Genomic DNA, 25,971 nt, shown 5'->3' with positions numbered 1-25,971 from the left:
CCAGGAGGTACTCATGAAATGGAAGGGAAATCCCACAGTGTTTTGTCCTTTGTAACCAGAAGTAAATATAATTCTGAAATATATAACAAACCCTTTAGAGAAGAGTAATAAATCTTAGTTTAAGCATGAGTCTGAATATATTCTTTTTTTTGTTTTTTTGTTTTGTTTTTTTAAAGAAAAAGCAAACCTTTACAGGCTCACAAAAGTAATAAGTGCCAGTGATATCCCTGCAGTTCCCTGGGAGAGAGAATTTTCAGAAGGGAGTTAAATGAGTGAAATCCTTTCATATTCTTTCTTAGCTTTTTAACATCCATACCCAAGGCTTGTGACAACCAGAACTTGCTTGAAAAACTGAAAAAAAAAGAAAACAGCTGCAGGATTTCAAAGCAGGTCACAATGAAGTCAAATAAACTATAAAATCTGAGCTCTTTCTGTTCACTCTCAGGTTTTGCCATTGATGGAGACATTGGAGGCACAAGGTCTTTCAGATTGCTTGTTAAATTGGTGCAGGTTTATTTTTAAGAATAATAAATAGCCTTTTGAGATCAATGAACTGTAAAACATGTGCTAACTAAAGCCCACAGAGCCTTGAAGTGTTGCTGATTTTGTTTTCTAGTAATATTGGTAATGATGTTTACTTTGCCAGTTGGGATCATATCATCATGTGGAATCTTCCCTTCCGTTGCAATAATTACTGTATCTCCAGATACTTTCATATATCTAAAAATTTTCTCTAGAAGTCTGAGAACACAAACATATAAGACAAGAAAGGGGCATGATTATATTATTTTTCCATTTAAATATTTTTAGATCAGTATCAACAGTGAGGGGAGGGGTGACACATGGTTTTGAAGTGGAGCAGAATATGCCTTGATGAGTTAGAGAGGAAAATCCTGTCTTGTTTTCTTCAAATAGCGAGAAAAATCCTGGAGGGAAACTCTGGAATGAGACAACTGGAGCCTTCCTCATCTCCAGGACTTCCTTTCCACCAGCACCCTCTCCAAAGTGACACTGGAGTGGCCCCAGATGTTCAGCCAGGTGCTGGTTCTGCCTTCTCTCACACCTGCTGCCCCTCAGGATGTTTCTGTCATGGAGGGAGGATGCCCAGGAGCTGCATCTTGGCTCACCATTTCCTCTGGAGGTAAGTTCTCCTTTTTGCCTGCCTGGGAGGGATTTTGGAGGGTTTTCTTTGTGTTTCTTTGCTTTGTTACCAGAGTGAAATAATTACCAAACTCTGCCATTTTGGTGGCTGAGAACTGAAGGTGGTTTTGAAGGGTGAGAGATTATCCATGATAATCCATGAAGCAAGCTCCCCACCCACTTCTTCTGGTGTGGGGAGGGACTCTTTGGATGGCCTTTCAAATACCTGGTTATAAAATAGGATTTGTGGAGCTTGGCTTCCACAACCTCTCACTTTAATGATGAAGTTTTTATGTTTCTATAGTTTCATCTCCAGTGAAATATTCAGGGAGTAGGTAGTTAGCTCAGCAGTTTGTGAGAGAAGGGCTTTCTGCCCCTCAGGGGGATGCTGTAGCACTTCTTCTGCTTTGAAACTTGCCTGGGATTGCATGGCTCTGGGAATTCATGGAGAGGATGTCCTTCTGGGAGCTGCAGCCTATGTGGTCCCACAGCTGCTCCAGCTGCTTGTCCCTGGTCCCTCTGGGGAGCTTTGGCCCAACAAGTGTCCCCACTGAGCAGCTGTGGCACCCATGGGGTGTACAGAACCTCCCCCGGCCATAAAGCTGTGTTAACCCCTTCAGAGGCTGCTGGGGCTCTGTGGATCCCCCACTCTTGAGCTGTCTTCAGCTGGGTTCCTGTTCAGGTGATGGCTCTGTAATTCTCCCTTGCTGAAGGGCACTGACAGGTTCTGCATGTTGTTCACCATCCTTCATGTGCAAAATAATTGGATTTGTGTGTCTGAGATTAGAGCAAGGAGTTGTGTATGGGCAGAATAAAACCCCAAAGAGCAGGAGCAAGGAGAGGAACTGCAGATCCCTCTGGGGTTGTGCCAGCAGAGAGCTTGTCTGAGGACATGGAATCTCATTAGTTACTTGGGGCTCATTGAAGCAAAAATGTTGCTTCATGATCTAATTTCTCACATGGTTGGTGTTTGCCTGGTTGGTCTGGCTTCACTTCATTTTAGTGGGAAATGGTAGCAATAGATATTAAAGCACCCATGATGAGTAGAATGGCTTTTTCCTAGCTTGATATGTTCTTCATTTCTTAGTAGGAGTAGTTCATTATGGCAGTTCACAGAGGCCTAAAAATGAGGATTTCTGTGTTATTGGTATTGTGGTGGTGCCAAAACTACAACCACAGGAGTATGGACTGTGTTCAAGTCATGCAAAAAAAAAATGTATTGATACAGGCTTAAAAAAAGAACTTGGGTCTTAGTTTGGAGGAGTTTCTGGAATGGAAAGGAGGCACCAGCTAATGCCCAGGAGCAAGCCCAAAGAGGTAATACATCTACATCCCAGGAGAGCCTAAACCAGACTTTTTCAAAGTAGCCTTCTCATTTGCATTGCACCTTTCATGTTTAATATTAGCTGAGGCCAAGGGGGCACAGCAGCCTCAACTTCTAACCCAAAATAATCTCTTTCATGTTCAGTGTGATCGTACTCTCAGTTACTGACTTCAGAGCCAGGTCTGAGATCAATTAATTGCAGGATGGGTAAATGGTGAATTTTGTAGTTGCCTTCCATGGTAGCTTGAGGCTATGGCTTGTGTTTTAGGCTTTTGATCATGGACTGATTATTTTGTCATTATTTTGTGAATCTCCCAGCACCCTACATTCGTGCCTGATTGCACTAATTAAGAAGTGCAGAACAAAAAGCTTGCAGGTACCAGAAGTGTCCAAGAAAGTGATCCTGTAAGCTAGTGATGACGAGAGTGCTGCTTTTAAGAGTCACAGTTCATTATTTTTGTTTCAAGGCACCAAGTCAGGTTTTGGAAAAATCTAATACTGCAGAAATGGTCTGTTAGATGCCTTCCAAATAATTAGTAGATAGGTGTTCTAGAGAGAGCAAGGTTTTCTGAAGCCTTTGGCAAGTGAACAATTACAAATTTAAAGAAAATAAAGGGTTTGGGAGCTGTCAAAAGAAAGATGATTTTCCAGGTGCCCAAATCCCTCATTGCACTTGTCAGTTTACTTCACATTGCTGCAGGAAAGCAACTTAATGTAAACCATCACCACTGCCTTCTTCTGACCAGCAAGGACTTTGCTGTTTCTCTCCTTTGCAACTACAAAAGCAAGGGCTGAGCTCTCAGCTCAGAGATCCTGCTGCTCCCTGCTGCTCAGGAGCTGGGGAGAGCAGCAGGGATGTTCTGGCCAGTTCCTGGTTGCAGGGTTCTGTTGGGAACACTGGGTTTTCCCTTGGGCTGCTGCAACCAGTGCTTTCAGTGCCAGCAGCAAGAGGGAGAGTAGACAATCCTAAATGGTTGTTTGCTGGAAGTGCCTCATTTTATTTCCCACTTAGAGAAGACATTTGGAGAGGAGTAAAACTGTTTAGGAGTCAAATTCTCCTTGACAGGAGCCAGCTAAAATAATTCTGTTTGTTTAATTAGAGAAATGGAACCACTGAGGAGGCTCCCTCAGGTCCTGTGCTGCTACTGCTGCCACTTCTACAATGGGGGAAAAAATTAGCACACTGAAATTTCAATTGGTTTGCCAAAATACTCTATCAGCAGATCACTTTTATGTGGAAATTATTCTGCTGGCAATTGATTTGCAGTCTGGCCATGATGGAGATGGAGACAGATGCCCAAGAGGCAGTTCAGATGGTGGTTATATATTAGAGAAACACACAGGAGTGAAGGGGCTACAGGACCTTTTCAGAGTGTATTTTATAAGGACATCCTGGTTTGAATAGTTCACCTATAGGCACAGCTCTGATGTGCCTTACATCAGTTAGCCCAGTGTCAGTGTCAGTAGCATCACTGGGGAGTTTGGTCTTTTTTTAATAAAAACTGTTCAAAGATTTGGGTTCTGACTGATGTAACCCTTAGCAGGAGATTTTTTTGCTGTTGTTGTCTCACTGAAAATTTTTCTGTAACACCCAATCCTTTTTTTATAAGAAATGCTTAGAATATGCCACCCATGTCTCAAATTAGGTTAGACAGTAGGAAAAAGTTCTTTGCTATGTGGGTGGTGAGACACTGGAACAGGCTGCCCAGGGAAGCTGTGGCTGCCCCATCCCTGGAAGTGTTCAAGACCAGGTTGGATGGGGCTTGGAGCACCCTGGGCTGTGGGAGGTGTCCCTGACCACGCAGGGGAGTTGGAACTGGTTGAGCTTTAAAGTCCTTTCTATGATGCTATGAAATACACTTAAAATACAATTTCCTTGGCAGACTCCTGGTGCTTCAGAAGTGTCACCTCCCTGGTGGGTGGCACCCAGCTGCACTGGCTGCTCCCTGGTTGTGTCTGTGATTTTTTTTTTTTCCTCACACTTCTGCTCCTTTTCCAGCATCTGGTTGAAGTCTCCAGAGCAGCCCCCTGTCCCTCACAGCTTTGGGGCTGAGGGGGAACTCCTTGCCCTGCCAGAGGCTGAGGAAGGTTTGTGGCACTACACCTGTCTCTGCAGGGGAGCACTAACTCCTTCATGGTTTAATGATGTTTAAATGAGTCATGGTTTCAGTAAATGAATATATTACAGAGTTCATGTTGGCAGAACTGCAACAGAGCAAATGGAGTTAGCAGTTTATTAGTTTCATAAATGTCACCTTGTTATTAACAACACAGGTAAAGGCAGTTTTACAAGGGATTGCATTATCATCTGGTCTGTGAATATTGCATGTGCTGAGCACTGTGCTTAGAATCCCAGACTCCTTAGAATCATCCAGGGATTTGCATGGGAAGGACTTTTGAAGGCCATCTGGGAGGAGGTGAAGGTTGCAAGTGGTTGTGCCACACTGAGCAAAGCATTTGCTTCACTCTGCTGCACCCAGATGATATTTAGGGGCCAAAAAGACCCAGCCCTGGTTTCAGCCTTGCTCTTCAGAACAGGCTGACAGTGCTGGAGGTACTGACCTGCCTTTGAGACCCCAGTTGTGCAAAACAACCATCTGGAAACACTCCTTCCTCTGAGCAAAGCCCTTTCTTCAGCTTTGCCTGGGAGAGGCCCACTTGAAATATCACAAGTCATTACATTAATTAGCTAATGCCTAAAAAGTGCTGTGGAGAGGAAAAGCATTAAATAAATAGAAAGTAGTTTTGATATTATTTTAAATAAATATGAGGGCGTGATCCGAAATGAAAACCTGTGTGATGAAGTACATTTCACTGTCTCTTGTTTCCCCACACCCTTAACAACAGAATAATTCAGTTTTTCTCATTGTTTCAAGGTCAGTCCTCGGGCACTGTAGAGACCTCAGATTTTCATTTCCTTTGAAAGTAGGTTAAAATTTTTGTTCAAGCATTTTTATACATTATACTTCAGGAAGGTGAAGGAAAGCAACAGGACAATGTACTGCCCTATGGGCACCCTCCCCTGGGTACAGAATGGGCCCAGACAAGTATTTCTAAAATAACACTCTGGTTCTGTATTGAAATCCTGTCAAAATCCCTTGAAATAAGATACAAAGGTTGATAAAGAAACCTGGATCACAGTGATAAGCTCCTGAAGTGAGGACCAGGCACAGTGAATTGAAAAGCAGTAATGTTATATAAGTACATTATTTTAATTGAAAAGCAAAATGTCCTTACATTTCATGGGAATGGGTTGTGTCACTGACTGGAAGGAGTACAAAAAGTGAGGGTTTGCCTTCTTCTCTGGATGTCCTGGCTCAGGGAAGCCAATAGGATTTTTTTTCACTTACCTGAATTAGGCTTTGGATTTCAATCCTCAGTGTTCAGCTCTGTGATCTGAGGCTGCTGTCCCATCACTGGCCATCTCTGCCTCAGAAGGTCACGAGATGCAGTTGGTAACTTCTGCTCAGCACATTTTTGGGAGAGAAGTTGCAGACATTAGATAGCTCAGTCTTTGGAGAGGTCTGCTTGAATTGGGGATCTTCCAAGAAGCTGTTCTGCTGGTGCTGAGCAGCCTCTGGCTTGGGCACAGGTGTTCCTCCTCCTCCTCACTGCAAGGTGGTCACAGCATTAATCATTGCTGGAGCAGAACACCTCCTGTGCACCCAACATCCCCATCTCCAAGAGCTGCAGCACAGTCCCTTCCTGGATTTAAGCTTTTTTATTGCAGCATCTTCCTTGAAGCCAGCCAGGCACCTGAGGGCCACTGGGGCTTTTCTGAGTGCTCCTGTCCCCATAGATGCTGCTGGAAGGAGGAATCACTCTGCTGGTCTGGTGCTGGATAAGAATCTCTTGTGTATTTAGCATTTTCCTGCCAACAGACAATGGAGCATTTTATGTACTTCATGCAGGTGATTATTTTGTTCAGTGAAATGTATTACAAGAAGATCTACTTTTTATGTAAATAAGGCAACAAATGAGAAGGAGGTTGTGTTTGATCTGAACTCACTGGAATCCTTTTCCCAGGGCAGCTATCAAGAACACCTGTGCTTTCTTGTTTGATATTTTATAAAAAATTTTTGCTCTCATTTTTTTTTTTTTCTCCTCTCCTTTTTCCTCTTTATTCCATTTACTAGAAAACCTGCAAAAGTTACCTACTTGTCAAACAATGACTTGACATTTTTGCAAAATATTTTTCCATCCCAAATGCCATCTTTAGATGAGATATGTTGACATCTTTGGGAAAATGAGGGCAGGGGAGTTCTTGTGACCTCTTTTCTAAGTGTAGCTGTGGTTTCACCATGGGTTTCATCACTCTGGGCATTCTTCTTGTAGCCATCTCTCTCCTTGCCCTCTAGAACTGTTTGGGAGTTTTTCTCTTAGCAGAAGGAGCAGTCACATGCAACATGCTGTGAGGATAAACAGAGGACTGCTTGGGGAGGTGGAGGGTTGGGGCTCCCCAGCCTCCCTGCCCTGGCACCCCTACACTGCCCATCAACTCCATTATTGCTGAATACACTTCCCTGAGATAATACACCAGCAGCTTGGTGATTTATTTGCCATCCTCTGTCAGCACTCACCCCAGTAACCTTGTGTGGTGCTTTCCAGAGAGCCAGGGCTCAGCTGGGTCCATCCACCCCACAGCCACCTCCAGAGCCCCCTCCGTGTCCATCCAAGACATGGCCCAAAGAACCAGCCTGGGGGCTCAGACTGTGTCCCGCAGCACCAAAGAGCACAGTTGTTTCAAAAAATACTGTATTCTGCCCCATAAATTCAGTAAGGTGACCCAAGAGTGTTCATTAGAATTTATTTTAGCTGCACTTATTGTCACTTAGCAGCCTAAACAAGAACTGATGGCTCTTGAAGCAGTAACAGTAAATTATAGTTACGGTGAACACAAATGCCTCATTACATCCAGTCAAGGTCTGTTTCCCCTTTGCAGCAATGACTGTAGGAAAGCATTGCTTTTAATTTATGAACAAGGATGCACAGGAACCCTCACTTTCCTATTTACATAAACACAGCAGACAATTAATCTACTGCAAAGTAACCAGAGTGGTGGTGAAGACATACGGACTCCTTCCAGGCACCCTCCCAAATGCCTGTGGGGTATCTGTGCCACAGGGTGGTTTGATGATAATCTGTTGGGTGGATGAATGCAAACAGCAGGAAAATAGACAATTTTTTTTTTCCTAAAGTCTAATTTTATGCTATATGATCTTTTCAGTGAAAAGTGATGTGTGTTTTTTTTATTTGCTGAAGTATTGAGGTGAAAGTTACATCAGTGATGGGAATAGCAAAGGCAGCAAAATGTGATGAATTTTTATTGCAGGACTTGTCTCATCTCCTCTATGTGAAAGGCTTTTATGGTTTTCCAAAAAATACTTTATACTAATATTGCAGTATAAATAATGGAGTGATGGAGGAAACCAGAACTGGTGTAAGAGTCAAGATCAGTCCTGCTTGATGGGCATCTTTTGGTTTTAATAGTTTACTGTGCTCTTGATGTATTACCTACCTATCTGCTGCTTAGCAGCCTTATGACCTACACAGATTTATTTTTTATTTTTTTTAATGCATTCAAGATAGAAGAGAGGGAAGTGCAGCCTGACCAGGGAGAGAGGGCAGATGCAGACAGCCCAGTGAAGGCTGCCATGCAAAGCACTTGGGTTTGTTTCATTCTTCTGAAAAAGGCTGATTGTGTTCAACAGATAATTAGTCAGTTTTAACAAATGGACAAGTGTGCAGGTTATGATGGAAGAAGAACAATTTAAAGAATATTTAGATCCTGTAAATATTCCAAGATTGGTAACTGGTTTATAATTTTTTTCAGAAATGAGCAGCTTTGGCCAAAAATTTTATTGCTCAATGAGCCAGGAATAAAATGTTAGATGTCAGGTGAATAAAATGTCAGGTTAGAACCTGATTATTTTTCAGGATTTTACAATTTTTTTGTCATTATTCTGGCCAGTGATCTTGTCATTTAGACTGGTGCCAATGACATGACAATGTCTTGTTATTTGTTTTGGTATCTCAAAAGCATTAAAAAGTTCCTATTTCCAGATGAACAGTGGAGTAAAAAGGCATGAAGAGCTTGTCACCTCTTCCTGGTGTTCCTGACAGTCCCTTGTGTTCTTCTCTTCCCTCACTGCTGTCCTGGCCCTGTCAGAGCTCACTCACTGGCAGCTTCCCTGTGCACACCACAGCTGGGCAGCTTTTAAAGCTTTCATGCCTTATGGTACAAATGATGACACTGAACTGCCAAAACATGTTATCAGTTAAAGAAAGCAATCAATAGCAAGAAAAAAAAGAAAGATAAAATAAATGGAAATGTTTTTATTTACTTGTTCTACTTTCCAGTTATATTCGTGTTGGGTGTAGTCATGCAAGGCACAAAGTTAATGTGGAAATATGACTTTGTCCTGAAAATAATGCCCTGGAAATGGAATGTTTCCTGACAAGGGAATATTCCATGTATTAGTGTTGCATTTTTTGAGGGAAGATTCACAAAATACTTCTGTGAAGAACAAGAAAAAAGCCTTCTGGTACTTTTTCTTTTTAAATTTTGTTTAAAGCTAGACTGAGTTGCTCTCTTTGTATCCTGGAATTAAATTAATGCAAATGATTATTTTTCTTAATAGCTGCAAATAATTCCAATTAATTCAGACCATCATAATTCACCCTGCTTCATGCAGAAGCTTTCTGCTGCTGTAGGATGCATTACATGCCAGAGCTTTCAGCCTGGTATTGATTGATTCTTTGCAGTGGACCTTAAAAATCCATTAAGGAAGAAGCTAGATGATGTGAATTAATTCTAAATCCTTTGTTGGTATGAACAGCTGAAGAAAGCCTTTTTAAAACCATTAATCATAACTCAAAATAGACTGCTAACTTTAAAATAAACTTTACAGTAAATTGGAGGACAAATCCAAGTAAGGTGCTTAAATTCATTGTGCCAATGCACAATAAAAGTTTTCTCGAGTGTTTTGCTGAATATGTTTTCAATATTTTTCATTTTACTTTGTTCTGATAAAAGTGCATTGCCATGCAGCCATCTGTGCTAAAACTGAAGACAATGATTGCTATTTAATAGATAAGGGATGTCACCAGTTTGGAGGAATCTGACAAAGAAACCCAATAAAGCTTGTCATCTCCTCCCAGGTAACACCATTAATCAGGCAAAATTTCATTTGAAACAGAAAAATCCCTCCTCCTGAAATCTTCACCCATTATTCATAATTAAGATTAATTTAAGTGTATAATTTGTATACCCACTGCTCCCAAGAACATTGAAGTATTAGAAATCAAGTTACAATATCTTTAAGTTTAGATTGAAACACAACAGGAATGAAGCTGAAGAGCTCAGTGGTGCTGGATAGAGGAACCTTGGCTGGAAGAGGAGCTGCTGGGTTATTCCCATCGAGCTCTGCTAACACCACAGTTCCCATCTGCTGCCATCCCCACTCCTCAGTGCTCTGTCACCCAGTGGCTGAAGCTTTCACACTGCTTCAAAATAGAGCTTTGGTAAAAACTTAAAAAGAATTTACAGTTTTTCTTTTGTCTCCTAATTGTGTCTCCTGCTCAGGGGGGCTTGGCTGTGCCACTGCAGTCAGCATCCAAGGGTTGGAGTAGATGCCTTTAAAGTTCCTTTCCAACCCAAACCCTTCTGTGATTGCTTAAATGGGGTGGTTACATTTGGTCCATCAGCTAAATTTTTCACTCCCCTATTTCAACAGACTGCTCAGCCCTGGGGAGCAGGAATATTTTCCTAACACTCCACCACATCTGTGGTACACAAATAATATTTTTCCTAAAATTGTAAGTTCTTTCCCAATGAGGAAAATCAGGAATTGCATTTTCTTGAACTTGAAGGTGAACTTGAAAAAAAACCAACAACAACAAAAAAAAACCCAACACCAGAAATATTTTCCCTGATCCCCCAAGGTTCCATATGCAGCAGTAAATTGCTGAAGTCATTGACCTGAAGCTGGTGAGCTGCATAATAAAGATTAATCCTTCCCCACACTGAGAACACTCAGTACCTGAGACAACCATTCTCATTTGAGATTTGTAACACCGCAGCACCATGCTGAATTTCCAGGTGGTTACTAAATTCATTAGTGCTTTATGTCAGTGTGGGATAAATTTGCATGTTGATTAAATATACACTAAAAACAAATGTGAAGGACTTGAAAGTGCCACTGGGCAGCACAGGGGGTGATGCTGGGAGACCTCACCCTGCAACTGCCCTGAGAGGAGGGACTGAGATGGGACCTGGTCTCTTCTCCCCAGTAACAAGAGATAGAACAAGAGGGACTGGCTTCAAGTTACAGTTTAGATTGGGTATTAGGAATAATTTCTTCCCTGAAAGGGTTTTCAGCTCCTGGGCCAGGCTGCCCACAGATTCCCCATCCCTGGAGGTGTTTCAAAGCCATGGAGATGTGGTGCTGAGGGAGGTGGGGTAGTGATGACCTTGGCAGTGCTGAGCTGGTTATTGTGTGTTGGGTTTGGGTTTTGTTTGGTTTTTTTCCTAAAAAGTTCTGACTTTGACAAACATGCAAAAACCTCTACAAGATACAACGTGGCACCAAGTCTAACACAGCAGCCACAGTACGTATATTGTAAAAATGAGAGGACTCCTCTTATGTCTGACTTGATTATTTCTTTAGGGATTTGCTTTCCCTAATTTTCACAGAACTGTTTTTAGTTAAAAATTGCCAGTCACAAAATTATCTCAGTGATTTCTTTTTGTAGCAGTCATCTTTTCTTCTAATGAGAATATATTTTATGGAAAGGTATCTTTTTATTTATTTCAAACATACTCTATTTTATGAATTGTTTGGATCTTAGTGTCTTCAATTAGAAAACTGTATATCCTGCTGTGTTATAACTGCTGGTAATTTAGCTGCTATATCCCACTGCTGGTGTGAGGGAGTGCAGATGTGTGGATGCTTCTCTCTGGGATGGTTTTGTGCAGCTGGAATAATTTTTGCTCTAGAGAAGCTTGACATTTTTCACAGTGTCTGGGTGTGCTCTAACTTCTTTCTAGTTATTGCTGTCAGTGACATGCATTTATAACAACAAATCAATAACAAGGAATAAATGTAAGAGAGAATTTATGAGAAATCAAGCAGAACTAAGGAGAACAACTTGATATTCAGGAGGTCTCACTCTGCTCATTTCACAGACTACTGTTCTTCTGTAACTTTTCTAATTTTCTTAGGAAATAGGTGAGAAATTAAATAGTTGTAACAAAGGTTACCTCTTAGTCACAAAGTCAACTTTTAACCTCACAGCTAGGTGCTTGAAATCAGAAGTCATCTGTTCTGCTTGTCTTTGGGTGTGACACTGAGCACCTCTAATGTGAGAAATCTCATGGGCTTTTAAAGCTACAGAAAAAAAAAAAAAAAGGCAATTTCTATGTGATTGATGTTGTATTATCACTGACCTATCCTAATTCCAAATATATTTACCCATCTCCCTCTGTCCTTCCTGAGGATCCATTGAGCATGGTGGAACCTTTTAGATTTGGTGGTTTTGTTTTTTGTTTTTTAGATTTTCTTTGATTAAATGGCTTTAATACTTCTTTGATAACCTTCCCAGAAGGTTCTCCAGGAACAGGAGAACACTCACTGGGATGCTGCCCAGGAGCTGCTCCAGCTCAGCCAGCAGCACTTCCATCCCACTCCCAGCTCTTCATTTCCAACAGCCACAGCAGGAGCTCTCAGGAAAGGTGCTGCCCAGTATAACCATTTGCAATAGGTTTTAACAGCAATTGTTTGGGGCTTTTTAATTTTTTTTTTTTTAAACTTTGCTATAAATACTCTCATGAATTTTTAATGCAAATGAAGACTCTGATGTAAAGCAGCAGTGGCTGGATTTGTTCTTAAAGTTTGCTGAATTCTCTGATGGGTTTCTTAGCACAGCCCCCACTAACAATTTTTAAAATTCTTTTTATGGTGCCCACGGTCTGTTCTTCTGGTTGATAATGGGTATTGACTATTTCCTTCACTTTTTTATTAGCTTCCAGTTATAAAATTTGTACAGAGAGTTGCTGGTGGTGTGACCTTTACAAGAGCATCCTAGTAGCCTGCCCCTTGTCCTCAGAAACTGTCTCCAGTGAAGCTCTTTAGTTGTTATTTAAACTGAGCTTTTTATAGACTGGCAGAGTAATCTGCATTTCCCAGGGCTGAATGCATTTAGAAAATGCTCTGTGCTGGGAGCAAATTGCCTTTGTTTTTGGAGCTCTGGGACCTGCTTTCTCATGCCTTGCAGAGCCCAGGCAGCTGCTGTGGTCCCTCAGGTTTGGGAGCTGGATGCATCCAGCTGCTGAGCCTCTTTACAGGGTTGAATCTTTTTTTCTTGTAGCTTGAATGCCTCCAAGCCCTGGTCCATCTTCACTGAAGCAACTGGCAAATGGTACCAGCAGTACCTGCTGATCACTGGGGTGCCCCATGGATGTATGTGAGTCCCAGCACACAGCTGGGGGGCCTGCAGCTGGCCAGATGTTCACAGCAGGAGGAGAAGGGTCACTGGCTGGTGCTGAGCACACGTGGGGTTGGTGCTGGTACCAACTTCAGCTTCTGAGCTGCTCTCCTGACTCGTAATACCACTGAGCACACTGCTCAGGGCACCCAGAGCTCTGGCATTTGGTTCTTTTTGTCCTTAAAAGGTATTTTTTAAAAACACTAAAGCTGAAGGGTTGTTTAGGGTTATCATGCTTCACTGTTAAAAAAAAAAAAACACAAAAAAAACAAACACAAAAAACCAAAAACAACACAACCAAACAAAAAAAAACAACAAAAAACATTTTACTTTTTAAATGTAATTGTTCCCATTAAAATCTAAAATCCATTAGGGGAAAGTAAAAAAAGGTGGAATTGAGCAAAGCAGCTTGATTATTGATATTCTGAGATATGCCAGTTTAAAGCCTTTTCACAATGATTTCTTTGGTAATTCTCCAAATGCAGAAATCCCAGTGTTTCTATAATGTTCAAAAACAAAAAACAGTGGCACAAAGTGCAAAATAAATCTATTGCAGGTTTCCTTCTTTCAGTTCTACCTTTCTTTTAAGAAATATGGGAAACACAAACAAAATGTTTAGAATTATATTTGCAAAGTGCAAATAATCACAAGATACAGGGATCCAAAAGAAATAATTGGCATTATTTTCTGTTAAGTTTTGAAGGTTATTTTGACAAATTGGTGTTCTTTGGGCATTTGCATCGATTGGTAGGAGATTTTGTTCTGTAATGCAGATGGCACTAGGAATATAGGATGTTTTTTCATATTGCTGCTCTGACAGCTGAAGTGAAATTGTGAAATCAGAAAAAAAATGCCATGAATTACTTTCAGGGCCAGATTTGCACTTAGCTGAGTTTGGATCATTGCTTCCATGGTTTCATTATCCTGTGCACAGGGCTCATCAGTTCTCTGCTTCCCCACCAATCATTAAACAATTAAAAGATGAAAATATCATTCAGTGATGAATGATGGTAAACTGAGGACACCAGGGAAGGAAAATCAGAGTTTTTTAAGCATAGCATGGATTGTTGATACTGCATTTATTGGGCTGTGTTTTTACTGACTTGGATATCCAAGTTGAATCAAAGTACTCTGGATTTCAGTGTGTGGCTGGGGGAGAACATCTGCTCATACTCCTTCAGTTTTTTGAATCAGAAACTTCTGCAGTTTGATCAGATAAGTATTCCTGAACATAAATACTTTATTTTCCCCAGGGCCTCTCACCAGCAGTGTCTTTTGGTTTTCCAAAGCACTCATGCTGTGCCTTAGGTAAAGGACAAGGGGTTCCTCTGCCCCTGGTGAAGATGTTCAGCTGGAGGCAGATTCCCAACCTCCTGAGCAGAGCTTTCTTCCCCCTTTACTGCTTCCCTGGCTACAAAGCTTTGCTCTGAATTAGCTAAACCTCTGAGTCAGAGGAATAATGAGTGCTTCTCAATAACATCACAAGGCAGAGGTACCCGGGTGACTTGTGTGGAGCACTAAGCTTTACCTTAAAGCTCTGGCTTTGCCTTTCCCAAGCTGGTCTGCTGCTTCAGACCCTGATGGCTTTGGAATGGAAGGGATTTGGCTCAGAAGTGCTCACACCTCCCAAGTCTGTAATTACCTCTGATATTAAAGCTGTGCTTCAGCACTCTGACTGCTTGAGTCCAGCCACTTTGCACATGGGGATAGCTTCACATTGCAATGGAGCTTCAGCAGTTTGACCCCAGCTGCCTTCCAGCCCTTGTCTTACCATGGCAGGGGACACCAGCTGAGAGTGTTGTGTTCTCTTTCCCTGGCTGACACCAGGATAGTTTCAAAGCCCTCATTCTGTAGCTTTTAGGCAAAGGGCAGTGCTGGCTGCAAGGGTGACATCTTGTTGTTTGCTCTTAGGAGGAGGTCAAGCAAGTAATTGGCACAAAATCCCCCAAACCACAGTGTGGGTATTTATGCCCCTCCTTGTCAACTGGAAACTCAGGCCAGCTTAACTTTTATGTTTAATATATAATGAGGTATTGATCTAGTGGCAAGAGCTGCTCCCTGGGCACTGTCCTCCAAAGTTTTTATTTCTTTGTAGACAGCAGTCAGGTACAAAACATTTCATGTGTGTTAAAAAAGCAAAATGCTCTCCAGGAAGAGAATGGGGCTCTCTCTTCCTTAAGATTAAGGACATTGAGATTTAACAAAAAAACACTGCAGGAAAATCGACTTGGGGTTTTTTGTGTGACTTCTGGAAAAGTAAGCACAGATGGTATTTAAATGATCTTAAAAATGGAATGATTTCTATAAAAGAAAAAGCAGAAAAGAAATGAGCTGCCTTTCCTCTGAAGACACTGTCAGCAGAGGTCCCTCAGGCTGTGTTAGCCAAAAGTGGCAGAAGGCTTACAGCTAAATTCTGCTATTTTTAATTGAGAAGTTGTAGCCAGGCCTGTGCTGAATAAACCCTGACCTTTAGGACTGGGTTCTGTTGTGTGCTGGCAGAAGGTTTTTCTTTGGGGTGTGCAAAGCCTGTCACAGCAGCTCTCCTGAGGGCAGGATGAGCTGGAGGTGGTGTGGAGGCCATCACACCACATCCCTTCTCTTTCCTCTTTCTGCAGTGGCTCTGACCTGAGGTTGGAGTTGGCTGAGCACCCCCAAAACAGCACAGTGACTCCAGGAGCCATTCTTGCTTCTCTGAGCCTGAATTTCAGATTTTCTTTGGATGCAGCATATCCCTGCACTGCCCACCACCATGGGCTGTGTCTTACTAACCCTGAAAAAAATTGGATTAATGTGTTTCAATATTTGTTTGCTGCTAATGAAAAATCTGTAGTAGAAGGTCAAGACTGTTTGACACTGCCAGGATGCTGGTATTCTTGGAACAACCATCTGTTCAGAGCACAGTGCAAGACTGGTTTGTGACTGCCCAAAGTCACATCAGCTCATGAATAAAATTTACAAAGGCCCAACCAAACAAAACACCAGTATTTTGCCACTTGAAACAAAGAAATTAACATTCTGAAAATCAGTGTTTATTGCCATGAGTTTGATGAGTGGTGGTTAGTGATCTGATTTAGATGTTGTTGGCCCAAAGGAGGAGATGGAAATGGAGCCTCTGGTCACCACCAACCAGATCTTGACCAGCAGCTGAGCTGTGAGAGCTGCAGAGGGAGGAGGGAAGTCAGGGGTTGGCTGTGCTGAACAGCACTGACTGACAGAGCTTCAAACAGGAAAATAAATAACCTCTATACTCCTATCTGAGGCTGAAAGTGGTTCATGGATTATTTTCCCTTTCTCTCTGCTATGTTAGTATCTTATATGAGATAGTGAAAACTTTGGCAGAATGAGTCTGTTTTCCTTTCTTCCTTTCTTTTTTCTCCCAGCAACTTCAATATTTCCTCTGCTTTCTCTTGTCTATCTTTGTCTTCTTTATGATTGTTCATGTTCTCTTCAGCTGCTGAATTTTCATCTCTGCTTCTCCACTCCTCCCCTTAGGACAGGATCCAAAATTATGATCCAGTGACTTCTGTGGATTTTGCATTTTGCTGGTTGGCCCCAAATGTGTCACGTTTTGATCCTGAGCTTTTTCAAGCCAAAACCTCATGGACCAGCTTCTCTGCTTGGCTTGTTTGAGAGTATTCTCCTTAAATTAGGAAAAATACAATGAGTTTTGATTAACCTATGGGCTGCAGTGCTTGTTGAGATACTCACTGCCACTCTCTGGGCCTCTGCATCAAGAGACAGTGAGTAGAAAATTCCAGATAAAATGTATGAATCTTTGTATAATGGTGTGGCTCAGAAGGGCTCAGTGTTGCTTCTGGCACTGCACATGGACTGGCTGGGCTGGACTCTTGACCTTCTTTGGCTTCATACTGGTCCATATAAAAGGGAAGTCCATTGCAATGCCATAGAAATAAGAAGCTTTGGGTAGGTGTTGCATGTGGCAAGCTGCTGAAAATGATTAAAATTACAAAAATCTTTCCTGGTACAGAAAGTTTCATTAAAAGTTAACCTGAGCTCAGTCTCAATTTAGTAAGAGATAACATCTTCAGATTCTTAAAATTTAATTTGATAGTTTTTGAAGGAAGTAATTAAAAATATTGTGGCATCAGTCAATTTTTATTTCATAGAAATTCTGTATATAAAAAAGTACCTTTTATACTGCAGCCAGAGTTTTATATTGGCCTGTGAATTTCATTTTTCCTTATTGACACAACATCCACTAATCCAAAGTAAATGGGAAGGAAATGATTGAATTTTTTTCTTTTTTAATAAAGGGTAATCTTGACCTTGAGGCTACATAAAGTGTAAGGCTGGTGGAAAGTCTGGAAAAATTGCAGGTTTGTGGGGAAAGAGAATGTTTCAAGTGCACAGTCAGAGACAGGCAGCACCACTTTGGGGTGAACAGATAAACCAAAGGGTTTCTGAGGCTCTTGCTCAAACCAAGTAGTCTGTAAGTGCACTGATAGTTTAACTGTGTGATGTGGAGAATAATAACCAACTAACACCTCTCTGCCCAGGGTTTCCATGCCATGGGCCCTGAGTGTCTTCTCCTACCCACTGCTCACCCAGCAGCTGATCTTCAGTCAGCTCAGCCCTCAACCCTGGCTGCTCAAAAGCTTAACTCTGGGGACCTTGTCCCCTCTGTTCACTGAATTTCCTTGGATGGTTTTGCTTTGGGGATAAGAAGGAGAGGAAAAACATTCTCTCCTTGCTGCCTTTCCTGGGAGTTCAAAGCTGGAGCCCCTTTGATTTGTGATAAAACTGCCCGTGGCTCTTCCTTGGGCTTTGCCTTCATTTGTGACCAGAGAATACTCAAGAGCACTTTATCTGCAGGCCATGACAATAGGCTTCAGAGGTGTTCTGAAGATTGGTTTTGCCTCTGGAATGCTTTTAATCAATCTCTTTATTTTCTCTCCCTTTTTGGACACTTTACAGTTTTCATTAACTGCCTTGAATCAAGTCCATAAGTCTAACATGCCAAAAATAGATTAATCTCGAGCTTCTTTTACAATTACCACTGAGGATCACTTATCACTTAAGTGGTTTACAAGCAATTACAGACAGAGCCTTCCAGAGCCTTTTGGAAGGAGCAGTTCACACTCTGCTTTACAGAGAGAAGTGGAACATCAGGGAGGTTCCAGTACTGGTTCCAAACATGCTCAAGTCTAGCACCCACCTCCATGACCTGCAGAAAGGAGGTTACTCCACTGCTATTCCAGCTTCAGCAGAGTTGCCCAAGGTAATCTAGCAGCACAAAAGGAGGATCCAGATTTCCTGCCTTCCTTCTTGTCCTCAAGTGCAAATTACACTTAGTCAGGTTGATGCTCTGGTGCTGAGATCCTTCTGGTCTTGAATGATGCTGGGGAGGGCTGGAAGCCCTTAAGCCAGGCAGATGGGAAAGCTGAAGGCACTGCTCATGTAAAAACAGCACCTGATGAGAAAGATTAACTCTGTGTTTGGGAAGCTGCTCCCATAAGTCCCAGGTAATCCCTTCCTTATAGCTTCTTAGGGCTGAGCGGATTCGTTCTGAATAACAGACCCTGCTGCCATTTCATCTGTGGGTTTTCCTTTGTTATTACCTTGAGGAACAGATAATATGAACATGAAATTAAGAATTATGTGAGGATTGTGTTCAATAAAGCAGATAGGAGTCTCCCAGAAATCAGAAATGGGTATAAGGGTCTTTACTTACATGTTTTCATAACTGGTTGGGTTCATTTTTTTGTGGACTTAAGTAGTGATTTGCTTTAGGTATGTGGAAATTAATTTGGTGAATAGTTGAAGCCTATACCTGGTAGAGTTGGAGGAGCAAAACCAGGCAGAGGAGCCTGTAGAAGAACACTGAGGGGAAATGGGAATGTATGGAATAAAGGATACAGCAGGTGGTTAATCCTCGTGACAGGGGGAGAGCTGGGAACAGGCTCTGCAGTGTGGCTGTGATTGAACATTAATATATTTAAATGCTATGAGACCACAGTGATTTTTAAAAGCCAGGTTTTTTGTTCACCTGGTAAGATGAATTGGAAACATGGCATTACCATCTCTGCTCTCAAACCTCAATGTCAGAAGGCAGGAAGAGTGTCAGGAGGCCCTGAAAATCCCTACTCCTCCTGGAGAAGACCTGCTGTGAGGAACTTCAGCAGATGTTTGGGCTCTGCTGACCTGTGCAGGCTTCTGCTGTGAGTCCTGAGGACAAGACCTTACTTTACCAATAGTCATGTTAAATCATGATGTTTCACAGTCATGCAGAGATGCAGCATTATTCTGCATTTTCTGCTCAGAAAATACCAATATGCAGCAGTATTGGACTGAATAATCCAGGTACTGTTGAAAAGACATCATCTTTTTCCTCCTAGGTTGCTTAATTAATTTCTTTCCAATTTTTTCTCCTGTTTGATGAATGTTATTTCAAACTGCTGTCAAAGGAAACGTAAGGAGAGGAAAATGAGCCACCTACATACTGCTTCTGATACAATTGTATTTCCCTTGAAAAACAGAGAATTAATAAAAATAGGTGTTAGCCCATATGCTTGACAGAAAGCATTTAGAATAATCAGGCATGTTTCTAGTCCAATTATCCTTGTTGGGACATTTTGTAAACCAAAAAAAAAATCTGTAAGTTAAATAAAATTTAGAGACAGGCTGGTATATTTGAAGCTCCACTTTCAAACCAGCAAACTGGTCCTTGTTCTTTGTGTTGTTACCTTCTCCCATGGACCTTTCAGGCCATATTCCTGGGAAAAATGAATACATCTGGTAATGCTGTGAATTTGGTTTGTTTGCAGGTTGTTAGGCATCCAGGTGAGGAAACCTAAACAACTGTCAGTGTGGTTTTGCAGGAGAAAGCCTCCAGCTGGATTTGTATTGCCCTTTATTATCATGTTTAAGCTGAAAGGTGCCTTATCACAGATACCAGACTGACCTGGAAATGATATCTTCTGACTGGTGGTGCAAACAGCTGTGAAAGGAAAAGGAATGCCTATTGTCTGCTTTAAGGATGAAATGTGGAGCTACCTGGGATAAAGGCAGGGGATGGGGTCAGTGGCTGCAGGGTTTTGTGCACACTCAGCATCAAGAGGCAAGATCAGGGTGTTAGAAATTACTCTAACTAAGAAGATTCTTGGGCTGGGTGCTGCAGTTCAGAGCTTTGAGTAAAATCAGTGTACAGGAGTTCTTCAGCTCCTGCTTGCACACAGTTGTACACTTGACTTACACAGAGCTGCTGCTGCCAGCTTGCCTTGGCTTGGCATCTCCTTTCACAGTTCTGAGGAGTAATTTACAGATGAAGTTTGTCTTTTTCTCACATTTATATTTGCCATTTTCAAAAATCTTTGCTGAATAATTTATCAAAATAAGCCTTCTTCTTTAGTGCTTTTCTAAGGAGGCCACAGGAAAAGTTACTGCTGCCTAATTGGAGGTTCCCAGAGTCAGCTTTCTCATGTGAATTCACACCAGTTTGAAGTCTCTGTTTTGTGAATATTTGCTGCAATTTGAGTGAGTTACTTCTTAAGAACTTTCTGCTCTGATGAGTGCTTCTACCAGGAAAGTTCCCTTTTCAGTATTTGTGGAAAACACACAAAGTACACACTTAAAGTCTCTTCATTTGCAAAAGTATTAAAACATTCCTGATGCAAGTTTTAATATTCACCTATTTTCAACTGGTGTGAATGAGCACATATGTTTTAAGGTAGAATAAATCCATGGTGATTTGTTTTGTTAGAGGAAACATTAACATCAGGACAGGAACAGTGCAGTATCTGGCCACCAGAAATCCCACTGCCTGCCTGAGGCCCTAAATAAACCCATAAATCAGGGGGGCTGGCTGCTTCTCTGACTGTGTGGCACAAATAATGAATATTATGGTCAAAGGTTCAGTGTGGGACTGTTGGAAAGGCCACCCTGTCCCCAGAGATGCTGCATGGGCTGGGTCTGGCAGTGTCCCTCCTCTGCTGAGTCCCTTTGTGTCCCACCCTGCCCTCAGCTCACTCCGAGCCCAGGAGGTTGAAAGGCAGGTGAGGCTGAGAGCACTTTGGACCTAGCCAGGAAGAAATTAATTTCCAATTTGAATCCAATGCTGCTGAAAAGCATTCCCTCCTCTCTGCTGGCATCCAGCACTTCTCTCCATTCATCTGCTGCCTGTTGACAACTCTTCAGATTGTCTTGTGTGGAAATTTCCTCCTACGTGTTATTGGAACGTTTATTTTTCCCCAAGTGTGATAAATGATGTTTGCCAGCAAAGATTACTTTTTTTCAAGGCTGGCAAGCACTATTTCTTTTCCAATTGGAAAAAACATGGGAACATTTTAAAGCAGCTTGACTGGCAGCTGAAGTTCTTGGCCAGAGGATCAGTGCCAGGTGACAGGAGAGCTGGGCTGCAAACATGGAGCAGGGAACATTGCTCTTACTGGCTCAGTCAGGGAGAGGAGATGCAGTGCCTAGCCCTGTGTTGCTGATAAAAATATAGGAATGTTTGCTGGTTTTCCTGTGGTTCTCTTTCTCCTGAGGCAGAAGGCTGAGCTGGCTGCTGGCAAAGCAGCACATTGACTCTGGACACCACCCTGGGCTTCCACATTGCATGGGAGAGCAACCTGGCCTGACAAGAGGTTTCTTTAGGACTTGTAGGTTGTGTTTATGCTCCCTCTCTCATTTCAATTACCTGAATATTTATGCAATTATCTAAATGTTCAGTGCAGAAAAGAAAGCTATAGACCAGATATTATGTTTTCCTTGCTATGTAGCCCATATCTAACAAAGCAACAGTTTATTGGAGGATGAAAGAACATGAGAGTACTCTACTGTCAGTGGTGTCAAGAGGGATGTGGCACACTGCACCATTTCTGGGCATTAATACTCATTTATTTTCAAATAGTTTGCAGAACAGCTGACACCTGGCACATAGGCTGTGCACCATCTGATCAAATGGTTTAAATGTCTGAAAGAGTTTTTGGAATTGCTCTACCATTCAAACACTGTGCTCTATAAGGCAAAAGAAGAATTGCTATTAAACTTTTTCTTGTAAGAGGCAGTTTGCTCACCTGTGCACTGTTTGCATGGAACTTCCTCTGGAAAACATGGGGTAGGTGCTGTTGTGCATAGCAGTCAGGCATGTCCTAAGTCACTGAAATGCAGAAGACAACAGGGATTACAAGTGCTTCCTCAGGAGCCAGAACAGAACCCATTAAAGTATTGCAAGTCATGCAATTCAACAGCCTTTGAAGTATAATTTGATTGTAATTCAGGAGGTTGCTAAAAGGAAATCCATACCAGGCTGTAAGATAAGCAAAAGCCAGAGTGTATTTACTGTGAGTGGTTAAATGTGAGGTGTGTGAGGCCCTTATCTCTCCTGTCTGCAGTTTATCACCACTGAAGGCAAGTAAAAGAGAACTAATATCTCATTCACATGAGAAGATTAGATTAAGCTTTCCCTAAGGGTTTATGGGAGTTGTTTCCATTTCACTCTTGCCTGGATTAGCCTGACTCCTCCAGGCTGGGTTCAGATCTGTAAAGGAGAAGGGTTTGGTACATGGGAGGGGGGATGATCAGTTTGCCTTTGACTTCTGTACAGGCATCAGGAGGCCCATGAAGTCCTCCCTGAGTGCAGGACTTCTCTTATTGTGGGGCTTTCTTCTTCAGATTCCTTTTTGCTGTTCTCACTGCCCTTGTCTGCAGCTCTGGTTACTTCAGCTCAGTTTGTGCATGTGAAATAGCCAATGAAACATTGCAGCAGACTTGAGTTCAGGGACTGTGAGCCTGAGTATTTTTTTTAATATTATCTCTTTGTTGCTGTGTACACCATTGGAACAAGCCCTTTCTAAAATATACCTAAAGAAAAAGTAATTACAAGATAAAACTGCTATATTAGAGAGGTAATACAGAGTGCCACACATTCCATTATATGAATCCTTAACTTTTCCTTTACATTGTAGAAACAAAGAGGAAAAAGGCAGCCAGTCCCTCTCTGCAGAATCCTACCTGGATCGCTGCATGACTTGGAAATAGCCCCAGGTTTTCTGTATTTGAGAAGGAAATGCAGCAGGACATGGGGTGCTTGGTCCTGCTCCAGCATGGGGAAAGGATTTGGCTGCTCCTGGTATGCTGAAGCCCAGCTTCTGTCAGGCCTCTGCTCCACCTGCCTCCTGTTAGTTTTAGACTTGCTGCAGCCTGGCTGCAGGGAGGTTCTCAGTCATGAGTATTGGTTTAGGCAGGATGGGCTATCCAAGAGAAGGCTGATTATACAGGGCAGAGACTTCGTGCTTTGTAAATATTTACTGTCCAGTTATTCCCTTTTTTTTCTTGCCCTTTTTCATATACATCATCGTTTGCTTCCCGTGCACATGTGGGAGAAGAAGAATACCCTTATGGAACACTTTGTTTTACTGTTCCAGTGATAGTGTAACTTAAGTGATCACAAAGAGCCAGTCCTCACCTCCCAGCTGATTCCATGCTCTTTGCAAATAGAACAGGAGAAAACCTCTGCACCTCAGGGGCTCTGACCAGGTGACTGTGAGGGAGTTTATAGCAGCCCTTGGAGCTGGAATGAAGGGCAGCTTTCCCTGCCTTTTCATTTGGAGGAGCCAGGCAGTGACTCTTCCTTGCCCACAAATGGACTGTGATCATCAGCTCAGCACCTTCCCATTTGTATCAGACCCTTGATTTTCAAGGTCCAACCAGTGCTTTTTCTAATGTTTTTTTCTCTCTGGTTCCTGTTGTAACTGCTGCATCTTCTTTGGGCTCCTGGGCACTAGGAGACATCTCCTAGATGTTGAATCTTGTCATTTTTGATAAATCTCTGCAAATCACAGAGTTTAGCTGAAACTGCAGCTCAGCATCCTGATGTGCCAGTTTAATCTATTTCTAGCATTAAAAAAAATGAGGGAAAGCAGCAAAACTCTCAGGTTTATACCAGTAATAACGATGGGAAGGAACTCTGCCTTCCAGAAAATAATTTAATCCCTAGAGTATTGGAGGTGGCTTTTGGGTGTTGTGTTTCACAAAGCCTAAAGTAAAGGAAGTGTCCTGTTGTTGTGGCTTGTATTAAAAAAAACAAAACCAACCCTTTTTTGATTTGAAAGTTCATAGAAGTGCAATTTTCTTTTACTGTTTTCCAGAGTGAAACTGCAAGCAGAACACAGCCTTCAGATGGAAACCCTGGGACTGTTTTTGCCTTAGCACCATCAGATCACTTCTCGTGTACGTGCCCTTCATGTTGCTTTATCTGAGCTTGTGATCTGACAGGATTTGAGTATTAATCATGACAGTGGAGACACCAATGGCAGTTCTTTTATGAGATGATGGATTACTCACTAGGAAAGCTAGAGGAAGCTTTTAATGATGAAAATGGGTGCTGGCTACCTATTTGCCAGCAAAATTAGGTCTCTGTGTCTTAGTCTGTAAAATTTCTCCCTGGATTCACTTCAGTAAGAGGACAAATTTCACTGCTGTTCTCATAATTCCACTGAATTAAATGTCAGATGAATGTCACAAAAGATGTGAATTAAAATTTGGGTGCCCCATCTGCCTGGTGGTGAGGATCAGACAGAGTTTATTTCCTTGTAGATGCCAATCAGCAACCTTGCTGGCTCTAGACAGGCTCCAGCTCTTCAAGAGGCCATGGGTGGAGATTCTGGATGTCCCATGGGATGATGGTAAGGGCTTGGACAAGCCCTTTCTGGTCACATATTTTTCCTTGTGGATTCCCTCTGTGCCTGGACATTTTTATTTTATTTTCTGTGTGTGTGTTTGGGAATCACTGGGTCAAATGAGAACATGCAGTGTGATGCAAAGATTAACACCTTCAAAACCAGTAGCCCTGGTTTAATGTTTGGGTTGCTTTAGGTTTCTCTCCAAATACCATTGGTGACCTAGAAGATCTGGAAGCATATCTCTAAGTACATGGAGTGTAGAGGCCCATGCAGATGTATCTGTCCATGCTTTTAGACCAGGGATTAAGAGGGAATGGGATGGCCACCTGTTCAGCACTCAAGTTTATCTATCTGAGCTACCATTTTCATCTGTGCTCTGGTTGTGACGTGTAAATCAATGCCCACAAAATCAAATTGCTTTGTTTAATAATCCTTTGTGCCAGGGTTATCAATAGTTCATTAGTCTTGCTTTGCATCTGTCAATAAAAGGTGCAATTGAGAAAGAGAGAGCCCAAGGAAAGCAGTGAGTCTATTCCATATGGGAAGGAGATGTTGTCCACTGGGGCTGCAATGTACACACAGGCTTTTTCTCTCAAAACAGCTCAGAGGATGGTTTGTGCTTTCACTTGCTCATCAAAGTGCTCCTCCCTCATTACCCCCATTTGTGTAGCTTGACCTGAGAGGTTGGATGCTACCCCAGCAAGGTGGCACAGCTTCAGGTGATGATATTTGCCTCACATAATCCTGCCAGGTTCATCTCAGCAGCATTTTGTCATCTGGTTCCTCTCAATCTGTGTCACTGAAATCTACACAAGGTGCCAGAGACAATGTGTGTGCCACTTCTGGGTCAAAGGTGGCCAAACAAAACTTCAGCACAGCCTAGGTAGCTTTTTATCAATTAATTAAAACTCTGCACCAGGAGGTCAACAAATAAATTGTGTCATTAACTAGATGCCAAATAATTCAAGATGGCTCCTGGGATGCCACTTGATTTTTCACCATAACTGTTCTGTAGTTACCAATGTTTTACTAATGATCAGCATGCATTTGTTTTAAAATTCATCAGACCATTTCCCTAACCCTTTGTTTGACAATGTGCTGCTGAAAATGACAAATGGGGAAAAAATTATGAAACTTGCAAATTGAAAAAAATAATTTCTTTTGAAATTTCTCGTATGTTTGATTTTCTTTTTTAAAGTCAGTTTTATTCATTTGTAAGCTAGAGAAAAGTGATCTGGTACCACCAGGCTACAGTTGAACAGAAAAGATTTGTATGTAAAAAAGTGAGTGATTTTTTGTTTCTTTGTGTTGCAGGATTTTCCATCAATAATTCATCATAAGAAGCAGGTGCAGAGTTAGAGGCTCCCTTTGCTGGCACAG

The 25,971-nt window shown here is 42.0% G+C and overlaps 1 long non-coding RNA gene across 1 annotated transcript; it reads left to right on the top strand.

Annotated features, from left to right (window-relative positions):
* Positions 1 to 303: 303 nt before the first annotated feature.
* On the top strand, positions 304 to 25,971 carry LOC139801392 (uncharacterized). Its single transcript, XR_011728191.1, has 4 exons — positions 304 to 390; positions 916 to 1,141; positions 24,058 to 24,139; positions 25,906 to 25,971. It is a non-coding gene; the product is annotated as an uncharacterized lncRNA (long non-coding RNA).

The sequence above is a fragment of the Heliangelus exortis genome, chromosome 12, assembly GCF_036169615.1.
Source record: "Heliangelus exortis chromosome 12, bHelExo1.hap1, whole genome shotgun sequence".
NCBI classification, from domain to species: Eukaryota; Metazoa; Chordata; class Aves; order Apodiformes; family Trochilidae; genus Heliangelus; species Heliangelus exortis.
This window is presented reverse-complemented; position numbering and strand designations above follow the sequence as displayed.